The sequence below is a fragment of the Panthera tigris genome, chromosome E3 (assembly GCF_018350195.1).
Source record: "Panthera tigris isolate Pti1 chromosome E3, P.tigris_Pti1_mat1.1, whole genome shotgun sequence".
In the NCBI taxonomy this organism is placed as follows: domain Eukaryota; kingdom Metazoa; phylum Chordata; class Mammalia; order Carnivora; family Felidae; genus Panthera; species Panthera tigris.
The window spans coordinates 4742153-4755425 of record NC_056675.1 but is presented as its reverse complement, the minus strand read 5'-3'; positions in this window follow the sequence as shown (position 1 = coordinate 4755425).

The window sequence follows — 13273 nt, the reverse complement described above, 5'->3', positions numbered from 1 at the left end:
AGTTACCTGTCACAATCCCAGTGCAGCTCTTCCTGCCCACGAGTCCTGTCCCCTTGCTTTAATAAAATCACCTTTTTGTACAAAAGACGTCTTCAAGAATCCTTTCTTGGCCATTGGCTCCGGACCACCCCGCCATCAACCCAAAAACTTCATCACTGGTCCCAGGAATTCAGCTGCCATTTTCAAGGCTACTTCAGAGCCTGGTCCCAGGGCAGAGTAAGGTCAGATGTCACAAAGTTTACTGCTCTTACCAAGATCAGCCATTTTTTTAAACAGGTACTTCTTGGGATGCTGCAAGCTTTTAGCTCATTGCTAGTCATTCAAAAAGGTTGATTTTGTATTGCTGTTATGAAGGGGCTGGCTTTTGGAATCCCTTACTCCACGATTTTCATTGACTTCAATTCCTTAGCATTCCATTTTGAATTTATATGTTGATATTTTAGCTATATCTCAGGATTTTAGTTTAGTTAATTTTTGGGGGGGGGGTTCTCTAGGGATTGTAATTACGGGTGCCTAACTAGACTGTGGTCTACTAAGAGTATTTTAACACTTAGAGCAAAGTGTACAAACCTTACAACTTAACTGCAACATTATACGTATTTTAAAGAACTTAAGAGGAGAAAATTCGTGTATTACATTTATTTGTATATTTATCGTTTTGTTGCTCTTTCTTGCTTCCTTAAGTTCTAAGCTTCCCTCTGGTATCATTTCTCTTCTGCCTGAATACCTCCCTTTAGCATTTCTTTGAGAGCAGGTCTGCTAGTGATTAATTCTCTTAATCTTCTTTGATCTGAGAATGTCTTTCTTCACCTTCCTCCCTAAAAGGTATTTTTGCCCCACATAGAATCCTGGCTTGATTATTTCTTCTATTTAAGCACTTTAAAAATGTTATTCCACTGATGGGGCACCTGGCTTAGTCAGTGAGCATGTGACTCTTGATCTCAGAATTGTGGGTTCCAGGGGCACCTGGGTGGCTCAGTTCGTTGGGCGTCCAACTTCGGCTCAGGTCATGATCTCATGGTTCGTGGATTCGGGCCCTGCGTCGGGCTCTGTGCTGACGGCTCAGGGGCTGGAGCCTGCTTCAGATTCTGTGTCTCCCTCCCTCTACTCCTCCCCTGCTCACACTCTTTCCCTCTCAAAAATAAATAAACATTAAAAAAATTTTTTTAAGTAAAAAAAAAAAAAGAATTGTGGGTTCCAGCCCATGTTGGGTGTAGAGACTACTTAAACATAAAATTTTGTGGGGAGGTGCCTGGGTGGCTCAGTCAGTTAAGCGTCTGACTTTGGCTCAGGTCATGATCTCACAGCTTGTGGGTCCGAGCCCCACGTCGGGCTCTGTGCTGACAGCTCAGAGCCTGGAGCCTGCTTCAGATTCTGGGTCTCCCTCTCTCCCTCTCTGCCCCTCCCCTGCTCACTCACTCTCTCTCAAAAAATAAATAAACGTTAAAAAAAATTTTTTTTAATAAAAAAGTAGAAAAAACCTTGGGACGCTTGGGTGGCTCAGTTGGTTCAGCGTCTGATTTCAGCTCAGATCATGATCTTATGCTTCGTGAGTTTGAGCCCCACATCAGGCTTGCTGCTGTCAGCGTAGAACCCACTTCAGATCCTCTGTCCCCCTCTCTCTGACCCTCCCCTGCTCATTCTCTTCCCCTCCTCCTCAAAAATAAATAAACGTTAAAAAAATAAATAAAATCTTAAAATATTCCACTGTTTTCTGGCCTCCATAATTTTTTTTTTTAATGTTTTATTTTATTTTTTGAGAGACAAAGCGCGAGCAGGGAAGGGGCAGAGAGGAGGAGACAGAATCCAAAGCAGGTTCCAGGCTCTGAGCTGTCAGCACAGAGCCCGACACGGGGCTCGAACCCACGAACCGCAAGATCATGACCTGAGCTGAAGTCGGACGCTCAACTAACAGAGCCACCCAGGCACCCCTCGAATCCGGAAGTGTAAGTCTTTAACCAAATTCAGGATGTCTCCAGTCATTATCTCTTCAGGTATTTTCTCTGCCTCATCTGTTTCTCCTCTCCATCAGGGTCTCATGACACGAATGTCCAACCTTCTGATTCTGATACTGCTCTGTACGTCACTGATGCTCCTTATTTTCTCAATCCTTTTCACCCTGTAATTTATATTTACCTGTCCTCAATCTTACTGACTCTTTCATTTGTCATCTATTCTGTTACTGAACCCATTCAGTGATTTGGTTTTTATATTTCAGATACTGGGTTCTTTTATTTTGAAGTTCTAAAGTCGTCTTTTTTATACAGTTTGTGTCCATCTGCTGAAAACATGCTCCATTCATTTCAAGCATATTTACCTTTCCCTCGTGGAGGATAGTTACAATATAGCTGCCTTAGGCTCTTTGATAATTTCAACATCTGGGTCATCTCAGGGCTGGTAAATGGGGATTGTCTCTTCCCTTGTGAATCGGTCCCATTTTCCCGGTTCTTGGTGTGTTGAGTAATTTTGGATCATAGGCTGTACATTTGCAATACTGCTTTTTGTTTATTTTTGTTTTTGAGACACTGGGTCCTGTTACTTTCTCTGGAGAACATCGGAATGGTGCTTTTTTGTTTGCTGAAAGCAGGTGGTCAGCCCGGTTGAATCACACATCCCTTCCTCCTGTGTTCAGCGGTTCCAATGACAGTTCAGTTTTCAAAGACTTTGCTACATATCTGAGTGCGGCCCATGGAGGCACCGTTGGGACATGTATTCGTTGATACGCAGAATTAGGGGAACCCATTCCCAAGCTCCCTCCTCTCCGGAATTTCCTCCACACTCCCCAGGTCCCCTTTTCCAGATTCTTCCGCAAGATGAGAGTCTCTAAGAATGTCTGTCCCGCCCCCAAACCCGCTGCAGGCACTTTTCTTTATGACTGGGCCTCCTCCGGAGTGAAGAGAGAAAAGACAGAGGGAAACAAATCATTCTTCACACAGCAGGGACCCTTTGTCCACGTTCCTCCATCCAGAAAGTGGGTCTTCTCTCGGGATGTTAGGTGTCCACGCCCCCTCCCCCACCATGGCAATGAGGTTCCTCAATGGCTCTGGCCTCAGGGTAGGACTAGGGAGAAAAGGAAGAAACATGTGGTGATTCTTCTCCCACACTCCTGCTCATAGGGGCCACTGTCCTGGTCTTCTGGCCATAAACACTAGTGTTTCTTGAAGGTTTTACTGTCCCCACCTGTTACGCAAGGCCCCGCTTCAGCTGGCCCTCAGCCCAAGGCCAGTAGATAAAGGAGATTAAAAAAACAAACAGGAAACCTCCTCTGCCATACTGGTTTCTCTTCATGTTTTGACTTTCCTTCCCAACCTGCCTGCTAGTACTTACTTTTCACAGCCTTCAGGTCATTGCTTTTTGGGGTTTTCCAGTTTTCAGTTGTAATCAGCCGATGAGGGAGATGAGTCCCCTTTTATCTCCTTAGAAACCCTTCCCACAGATGCCGTTTGCTCTTTCCTTAGGCCTGGGGATTACTATTCAAGAGGCAGAGAACTAATTCCAGACCCTTATGCACCAGGCTTGGGGGCTTTCTGGTAATACAGTCTTAGAAAACCTAGGTTGATTGCCAATAAATTTCATTTCTGGGGGCATAATTATACATTGGCCATGGCCAGTGGTTTCCGAAGGTTGTGCCACTCTTTCTTTTTTTTTTAACGTTTATTTCTAAGAGACAGAGCATGAGTGGGGGAGGGGCAGAGAGAGAGAGAGCGAGAGAGAGCGAGAGAGACAGAATCTGAAGCAGGCTCCAGGCTCTGAGCTGTCAGCACAGAGCCTGATGTGTGGCTCAAACCCACGAACCACGAGATCATGACCAGAGCTGAAGTCGGATGCTTAACCGACTGAGCCACCCAGGCGTCCCCGGCCCGGCCACTCTTGAGCCCCCAACAGCACTTTGACCGCATGTTGCATTGATGACCCAGCTTGGTGTGGATTAACTGCTGAGTCCTGAGTCCTCCCTCTAGTGGTCTTGACCCAGGGCCTGGATAGGGAACCCCAGGCGGGGGTAGGACAGCAGAAGCCCGTAGTGGATGCCAAGATCCACAATCCAGATCCTCCTCCCGCCTTAGGGTTGAAGGATGTGCCCTCCTGGGCTGCCAAGACAGCGCCTACCTGCTGGCCATTCTCAGACTTGCATCCTCTGAAGAGCAACACCTCCCTTGGGGGTCATGGCCCCTCCCCTTATGTAATGATTGATGCCAGTTTACGAAGTCCGGGCCCTCTTGCCCCAGCTCGTGACCAGTCTGAAGACCCTCTTGGCTTCAGAGGTCTCCATCGGGTTGCCTGGGGGCTTCACTGAGACCACGCCACACTCCAAAGCCTTCCTCGGCGTGGTCCTGCCTTTCCCCTTCTCCATTCCAGTTCCCTGCTCTCTGTAGTGAGGCATGTTCGTCTCCATCCCAGAGTCAGCGTCCTAGGAAACCAAACCTGTCATGGAGCCCCCTCTGCCGCCAGGCCTAGGCTGTGTCCTCTGTGCTAAAGGCAAGGTTCAGGTACAGGCACTGGGTGGCAGGCCATAGCGGCCAGCATGGAGCCGTGGCTCAGCCTGCTGTTCTACAGACCCAGAGAGGTCAGCTTACATGCATCACGTGTCTTCTTTCTGGGCTGCCCACTGGTTTCCTTAGCTGTAGCCACTGATTGGAGTATCCACCCACCGCTTGAAAACTGATTTCCGCGCCACCCATACGATACCTAAATTGCAAAGCTTCCCCGCTTTGCTTCTTGGAGGCTTACTGCTGCCTTCTGGCTTCAGCCAGGAGACTGTCCTTCTATCCCTGCTGAAGACTAGGAGGCTCACTTCAGTGGCCTGGTGGCACCACCGGGCTGATAAAGTGCTTTCTAATGATCCTGGTGTCTCTTCACTCACCCATCTCTCAAATCAAGGGTGAAGTCCTCTGAGCCCCTTTGGGAGAGACAATAGAAGGGGGAACGGAACCTGGGGCAGGGGCAGAATGCCCCTGTTCGGTGCAGCCCAGGGCTCCAGCCCCAACGTCTCTGTATTCCTTCCTCAATCCAGGCCAAGGGCAGTGCCCCCAGGCACAGAGCTATGTTTGGTTCGGGTTGGCATTGGCTCCCCTGGAAACTGCTCCACCACACCCTGTGGGCAAGCTGGCACAAAAACACAGACTCCCATCCGCACTGAAGCCTCCCGTTCAGCCTGACCCAAGAAGCCACACTGTGCTTCCTGTGCATAACTTTTCTCACGGTCTCTTTCACCCCTACTCCCTGCCCCCGCCCCCCCCCCAATTCATATTACTGAAGTTCCAGCCCCTCTACGACCTTATCTGGAAATGGGGTAATTGCAGATGTCGTTGGTTAAAATGAAGTCATCAGGCTGGGCCCTTGTCCAGTGTAACAGGTGTCCTTATAAAAAGGGGAAATTTGGACACAGACACACACACAGGGGGAACACCATGTGAAGATAAAGGGGTGATGCTTCTACAAGCCAAGGAACGCCACAGATCGACAACACCGGAAGCCGGAAGAGGGGCATGGAACAGACCCACCCTCACAGCCTCAGAAGGAACCGCCCTTCCCAACACCTTGATCGCAGACTTCTGGCCTCCAGAGCTGTCCCACATTCATCTCTGTGGCGTCTGCCCGTTGTGTAGTATTTCGTCATGGCAACGTCAGGAAACTCAAAGAAGAGTCCAAGTGGAGCTCCCTTCCGGTGACCCAGGAATCAACCTGAGACCCAGGTGTTGGCCTGTGGCTACCCGTGCTCTGACGTGCTCTGAGAGCAGCCCCACGAAGGCCCCGGTTCCACCTGGGCCTCAGCAAAGGAATGCTGAGGTCTTCCTGGACGGGATGAATGCCATCAGATGGAACCATCCTATAGTGTGGGCCTGGCATCCCTGTCCCCTTCCAGTGATCCTCGAGCACCTCAACATCAGAGGACTCACGGTCTCGGGTGGCCCTAGCTGGTACCGGGATCGGTTGTTTCAACAGAACACCTCCCCTCCCCCGCCCCCATCCCGGAACACGTGTGGGAATCTCTGTGCTTTGTCCTCATCTTGGCCCAATAGCCAGTTTCGAATCCCACATTTTCCTGGGGCGTCTGGGCCTCAGTGCCACTCCTACTACCAATTTCTGCATTTGTGAGGGTTCTCTGTTTGCAGAAACCAACCCCGAGTGAGTTAGGCAAGGAAAAGGGGTTCCATGGAAGCACACAAGCGCTCGTCACAGCCAGGGTGGGACCCTGCAGCTCCTGCACTGGTGCGTTCAACCCAGCCACCTCTGGTTCCCGTGTGCCTCCGCTCCACCTCCCCGGCAGAGGCAGAGGATTATCTGCCCGCTTGGGTCACATGCCCCCCACTGAAGTTTGGATTATTATACCGAATGGTTTTCGCTCTGCTAGCAAGTGTTTGGTTATTTTATTGATTCATTTGACAAATACGTGTTGCGTGTCAACTGAAGGAAGTATTGGGAAGACAAGGGTGACCAACCCAGCCGAACTCTTTGCCCTTGCAGCTGGCAAGACCCCAATCAGATTGTAAAAGCAGAATCAGGCGAACGCCATGGGTTCCTGGTGCTCTGAGAGGGAACACTGCGGGGAGGAGGGAGGGGATTGACCTGAGGAAGCCACGCCCGACATTTGCTCCCTGGGCCACCACCATGAGTGCTTTAGATGCATTCCAAGCCATCAGCGCTGCTCCCCAGCCTGTCATTCTTCCCAGGATCATATTCCAAACCTCCTCCACCCTCCCCAGTGGGAGAGAAAACTTCCTGAAGCCCCAAGCCGTCAGCTGGGTGCAAGTCTGTCACATTCTGCCCCCTACTGAGGGACCCGCTCCTGGCCCATGGTCTGGTCTTCTCTGTCTCTTCTTCTCTCTGTCCCTTTTGCTGTCTCTGCTGTGTCTCTCTCAGTAAGGAAAAAAAATAAATCAAAAGCTTCAGATTTTAGAAACTGGAACTCAGATGGACCTGGAAGGACCTACTTAGCAGAAGACTAAGCTATCAGAGGGGGAAGCCAAAAAGAACAACCTGATCCCCGCCCCCCTCCCCACTGCCCAGAAAGCCTTCAGAACCTGAGGTTCCCAGTAGGACTGGAAACGGAAAGATTGCTGCCAGGTGGGTCTCCAGACCTCCCCTCCCCCTTCACATCTGCTCTGGCAAAAGCCTGGTACCAAACAGGCTCTGACTCTGGGGACGCTGGGCAGAGCCAAAGGCAGGAAGAGTTCTTGAAACCATGGGGATTTAGTGAAATCTGCTTTCTGAAATCTGAGTCTTCTCTTTCCCCATTTGGCTCCTAGAACGCTCATGGCCAAGTTACTTGCCCAGGCAGGTGATCAAACGAGTCCTTTCTAGACAAACTGAGCGGCCCGAGACAAAACACTAAGAGAAGCTGGAGGACACCCCTCCCCGTGGCGGGCTCCCCAACTGTCCACACCCCTCTCTTGCATGCCGATCGATTGACTCCACACCACAGCCCAGCATCACCTGGCAGCTTAGGAAATCCTCCAACAAGAGAAATGAAACAAACACTTTGTTGTTCTTGTTGTTGTTGAAATGAATTGGAGCAAACAAGGATGATGAAGGAAGCAGGAACAAAGTTAGCTGTCTTCAGAGAGATGGGAGCCAACATTGCAATTGTGAAGCAAGAACACGCGTAAGGAAAAAACCCAGTCCGAGAATAAGAAAGCTCTGAAATTAAAGAGAGGGTTGCAGAAATAAATGCAGAAAGAGTGGAGGGTAGTGATGAGAAAATCTTCTAGAAAGTGTAACCAAGAGGTGAAATGATGAAAAAATGGGAGAGAAATGACAACATGAGATGATCAGGGACCAGAATGGCACAGGACATCCTCAACGGCAACACTGGACAAGGAAACAGTGTCTTTAGAGTCTGGGGACATCCTCAACAGCAACACTGGACAAAGAAACAGTGTCTTTAGAGTCTGGGGAGAAGCAGGGGCGCCTGGGTGGCTCAGTTGGTTAAGTGTCCGACTCTTGATCTCCGCTCAGGTCTTGGTCTCAGGTCTCTGATCTCAGGTCTTGATCTCAAGGTCATGAGTTCAAGCCCCGTGTTGGGTTCCATGCTGGGTGTGAAGCCTACTTGAAAATAATAATAATAATAATAATAATAATAATGATGATGATGATAGGGGAGCCTGGGTGGCTCAGTCGGTTGAGCGTCTGACTTTGGCTCAGGTCATGATCTCATGGTTCATGGGTTGAAGCCCTGCATCAGGCTCAGTGCCGACAGCTGGGAGCCTGAAGCCTGCTTTGGATTCTGTGTGTGTGTGTCTCTCTCTCTGCTTCTCCCCCATTCATGCTCTGTCTCTATCTCTCAAAAATAAAATAAACGAAAAAAGTTAAAAAAAATAATAATAAAATCTGTGGAGAAGCCATTGCCCTTCTATAATCCATACCCAGTTACATGAAAGAGAAAAAGCTTTTTAGACATGAGGGCTCCCCAAATTTTACTTGCCATATACTTATTCTCAGGAAGACCACTCAAGAATGTGCTCCCCCAGAATGAAGGTCAGGATAATCCGTTCAAGCTGCAACATTCCAATCACTCCCTTAGCTCATAAATGTGTGCCCTTCCGGCATGGGTTGGCAGGGGGCCCTGCTCTACAGAGTCACCAAATGTGCCAGCTCTTTGCCTGTTGCCTCTGGACCCAGTCTCCATCCCGCCATATGCTCCATTGCCGGAGGCCCGGAGACGGAAAACTCCATTTCCCAGGCTCCCTTGCCAGCTGGCCTCTGGCTAGATTCTGCTAATGGGAAGCACCAAGGAGGGATCCGAAGTCAGGATGGAAGAGAAGATATTTCCTGTTTCTGGTGGAGCCTTCACTGGCTGGTGAGTCTGGGCTGGTCGTTTCTTGCTTACACACCCCAGTTTCCAAGAGTGGCTACCATAGCCTCCCCGATACAGCAGTTGTGTCTCTCTATACTATCATTTTCCCCTCCTGCTCCTCTAGCCCTGGAGGTACTACTAATCTCTGGGTCGTCCCATTGTCCCCTGCGTAATACTGCAGCCCTTTTGAACATGTTTGTGACCATTTTCCTGCATTAAATGTTCTGCTTAATTACTTAAGAGTTCTGAGGTTTTTCTGACTGGACTGACAGCTCAGGCCGACTAAGGCTCTACCATCATGTGCTTGCACCACGGGGAACACATCTCTTCCAAGGCCACACGGCAGGGGAGGCGTGAGATGGAGATGTCACGCCAGCTCTTAAGTGCTTTGGCTTAGCCATAGCACGGGCCACTTCCTTTCACAGTCCCCTGGCCAGAGTAATTATTTAACCCCGGTTGAACTGCATGTAAGACTTGGAAATGTCGGGGAGCACTTGGGATCTTGGGATATTTGGTGAGCGCTAAGGGTCTCTATTATGACCTAATCAAGAAGGAGAAAGAGGTCACAGAGATTGATGTGTGTGTGTGGGGGGGAGAGAGAGAGAGAGAGAGAGAGAGAGAGAGAGAGAGAGAGAGAAAGAGAGACAAAGTCCCAGATGATGACACTGGACTCCGAGCTGACACCAGCACTCTGCAGGGCAATCCGCCCAATTTGGATCCAGTGGAAGGAGGATCCAGAGGGATGTCTGGAAACAGACCAATGAAATGAAACAAACAGATTTTCTGACTAGTTTGACCAGGTGTAAAGTTGGTTTCACAGGCATTTACTGAGCCATAAGAGCATGTGAAAAGACTTTTCAGGAGATTCTAAAAGTGAATCAAAGCAAAATTTAAAAAGAAAAAAAAAAAAAGATGAGAGATTAAATCCAGGAAGAACTAAGGGTTGTACAAGAAGGAAACTGATACAAATAGTATCACTGGGCTCAGCGGTGAAAGATATTTACCGAGATGTACTTAGGGAAACAGTCAATGTGGATTTACCCCCAAACTGTCATAAAACCATATGGACAGGTGCAGTCTTGCCCTGCAGTTCCACAGCTGACCACCAGGGTCCCTCCAGACTCCACAAGTTAAGAGCATCACTCCCAGCAGGACTGCCCCCACTGTAGAGGTCAGCTGCAACTTCAGGGGTCCCCAGGCCCCCAGCACTTCTGACCAACTGGCTACAAATTCAGGGATTCCTTTGACCTACTCAGGTTGGACAATAATTAACTAGATCAACTCAAAGAATTCCAGTAAATGCTATACTTACAATTGCAGTTTTACTACAAAGGATAGGAAGACGGACCAGCACTGGTTCCTGAAGAGATCCAAAGTCTAGGAGAGTCCTGAAGGTGGAGCTTCTGTGTCCTCTTTCTGGAAACAGAGCCCCCGTCACCAACCAGGAGGCTCACCTGAGTCTTGGTGTCCATAGTTTTTATTGGTGTTTCATTACATCCATACGTTGATCGAATCATTGGCCATGTGACTGACCTCAATCTCTAGCCCCAGAGGTTGGGTTGACATCACCAGCTCAGAGCCCCAACCCTGTAATCATATGGTTGGTCTTTTTGGTATGAGCAGACCCCAACCTGAAGCTAATCCCGCCCCCAACCCCCGAATAACAAAGACATTCCTGTCACTGGAGAAACTCCAAGAGTGTGGAAGTTCTCTCCCAGAAAACTGGATAAAGACCAGGCAAATTATCGTGGGCAGGACATGGACATATGTATGTGTGGCTTAAAGAGTTAAATCTGCATCCTCCAAAGTAGGCTGTCCATAGATACTACCTAAAATGGAAAAACCAAGTAATAGCACTATGAGCATGGTATTTAGAAATATGGCAAAGGGCGCCTGGGTGGCTCGGTTGGTTAAGCATCTGACTTCAGCTCAGGTCATGATCTCGCAGTTCGTGAGTTCGAGCCCCGTGTCAGGCTCTGTGCTGACAGCTCAGAGCCTGGAGCCTGCTTCCAATTCTGTGTCTCCTTCTCTCTCTGCCCCTCTCTCGCTCTCTCTCCCTCTCAAAAATTAATAATTTTTTGAGAGAGAAAGAGACAGAATGTGAGTGAGTTAGGGGCAGAGAAATAATTTTTGAGAGAGAAAGAGAAAGAATGTGAGTGAGTTAGGGGCAGAGAAAGAGGGAGACACAGAATCCAAAGCAGGCTCCAGGCTCTGAGCTGTCAGCACAGAGCCGGATGCGGGGCTTGAACTCATAAGCCATGAGATCATGACCTGAGCTGAAGTTGGACGCTCAACCAACTGAGCCACCCAGGTTCCCCTATAAATAAACGTTTTTAAACTTAAAAAAAAAATGGCAAAAAAATATCAGAAGAAAGTGGACTTGGAAATGAAAAGATTTTTGTTGTTGCTAAACCCTCCTAGAACAATTTGACTGACTCAATTCGCTTTGTGTATTACCTGGATCAAAGTTAAAGGGACAAAGAGGAAGAAAAAGGGTGGCCACTGTTTGTGAGGTGCTCAGTCATGGACAGGAGAAAGACTCTTCCGGATGGAGCTGTTGATGTGGGAAGACAACTTATGCAGGTTTTGATTCTATAAAGGAAGCAGAGTCTGTGGAGGAATCAGAGAGGAGGCAGACCCAGAGGAAGTGGGAACCAAGGGTGGTCCCTCTCAGCAGCCACCGGAGAAGTGTCCAAAGCCTCCCAGAGGTGGGATGGCATGAGAGATTTAGTGACAGGGAGGTCACTTCACTGGTGACATGAGAGGGAGCTGTCCAGGTGGAGTGATGGGGCCCAGGCCAAGCTGGAGAGGGGGAAGGAGGGATAGGTAGACGGAGATATGGACAGATTGCAATGGGGCATCTTTCCAGGAAGTTCCGCCATGGGGGCAGGAGAGAGAAGGAGCTGCCTGGTTTTTAAGACGGGACAGCCGTAAGGATGAACAAACGCTCTTGGCAAGAAGCCAGCGGAGAGAGAGGTTCAAGATTTAAGGAGTGAGTGGATCATCTGGGTGGTCTGGGTGTGAGGTCTCCCGGGAGGAAGGAGGAGGCAGAGACAGCTCAGCCCTCCCAGGGGAGGTGAAGGTGCACACCTGCCGGGCCAGAGGGGGGATGCTCACTTACCCTTCAACTCCTGACACGCAGCGTGCGGTCCCTGTTCCACACATGCTAGGTAATAATTTGCCTCGTTACCCAACTGGAAGAGGCCATGGTGAATCCAGAATTTTCTGCCTCCAAAGATGGGCTCCCGATGCACTTGTTCCCCCGAAGAGGCAGAGGTGGCCCTCTGTCCTCTGGAGCACCCAGTCTGGGGGCAAGCTGCCAGAGAGAGGAGCTTTTCAGAGGGCTGGAGGAGAAGCCCCAAACTCCACTGCCTGTGGGGCCAGAAAGTGTCCAAATGGAACAAGGGGGGGCCAGGTGAGCATGGAGACGGTAGGGAGGGAAGACATCTGTGTCCCCCTCCAGGGAGGCTATTCCCAGACTCTACCCCAGGAACAGCTCTCCGAGGCCAGGTCTTTGGGTTTTTCAAGAGGATTGGAGTCTCCCGATTCTCATGTGAACTTTCCAGGTTAGGACAGTGCGGCAAAGCTGATAGGATATGGAGATGGTCAGGTAAGGCCTCCCCAGGCAGGGGTCAGCTTGGCGCGTCCAGGGAGGCCTATGCACCGCGCTACTGGGGTGGGGGCTGGGGAGGACAGAGGTTGGGGGCGGCGGAGGGGGGCTTGATCACCTGCCTTGCGCACAGAGGGAGCGAGCCGGGCTTACCCTTCAGTTAACAAGGTCTGGTCCTTTGGGGTCCCGACCCACTGTCCAAGCGGGCACAAACACCACGCCCCCCGCAGGCCTGCCTTCGCCATCCGGGGCTCCAGGAGGAGGGGTTCAAGGTGCGGAGGGGGAGGCCTCTTTGGGGTCCGCTGGGGGGCGGAATGGGGCCTCCCCATCAGGTGAGTGTCATCTAATTGAGCGCTAATGAACCACAACTAGTAGCCCGGCCAGGGGCGCCCTGAGACCGCACGCGTCCCCACGGTGGCGCGGGGGTGGGGGGGGGGGGGTGGGGGGGTGAGCAGGAGCCTGGAGCCTGGAGCCGCCCCGCCCCCCTCGGGGCAGCGACAGTCTCGCCACCCCCGCGGGTGCGCGGCCGGGCCCGGAAGGGTTAAGCCCACCGAGCTCGCCGCGGCCTAGAGCGGCGGCGGCGGCGGCGCGGGGGCCGGGGCGCGGGGCGCGCGGGTGGCGGGCGGGGGACAGGATGCGGATGCCGGGGGGACTTCCTGTGCCGGCCCCGCCGCCCCCGCCCCCGGTCCGGCCCGCCGCCCGCCGCCCGCTGCCGGCCGGACGCACGCTCGGGGGGGTGGCGGGCGAGCGAACCGGACCCCCGCGCGGGCCGCCCCCCTGCCCCCCCCCGCCCCCCGGCGCCGGGCACCTGTGGCCGCCGGCCGAACCCGGCCGGACCCGGGCTGCCCCCGGCCCACCCGAGGCCGGTG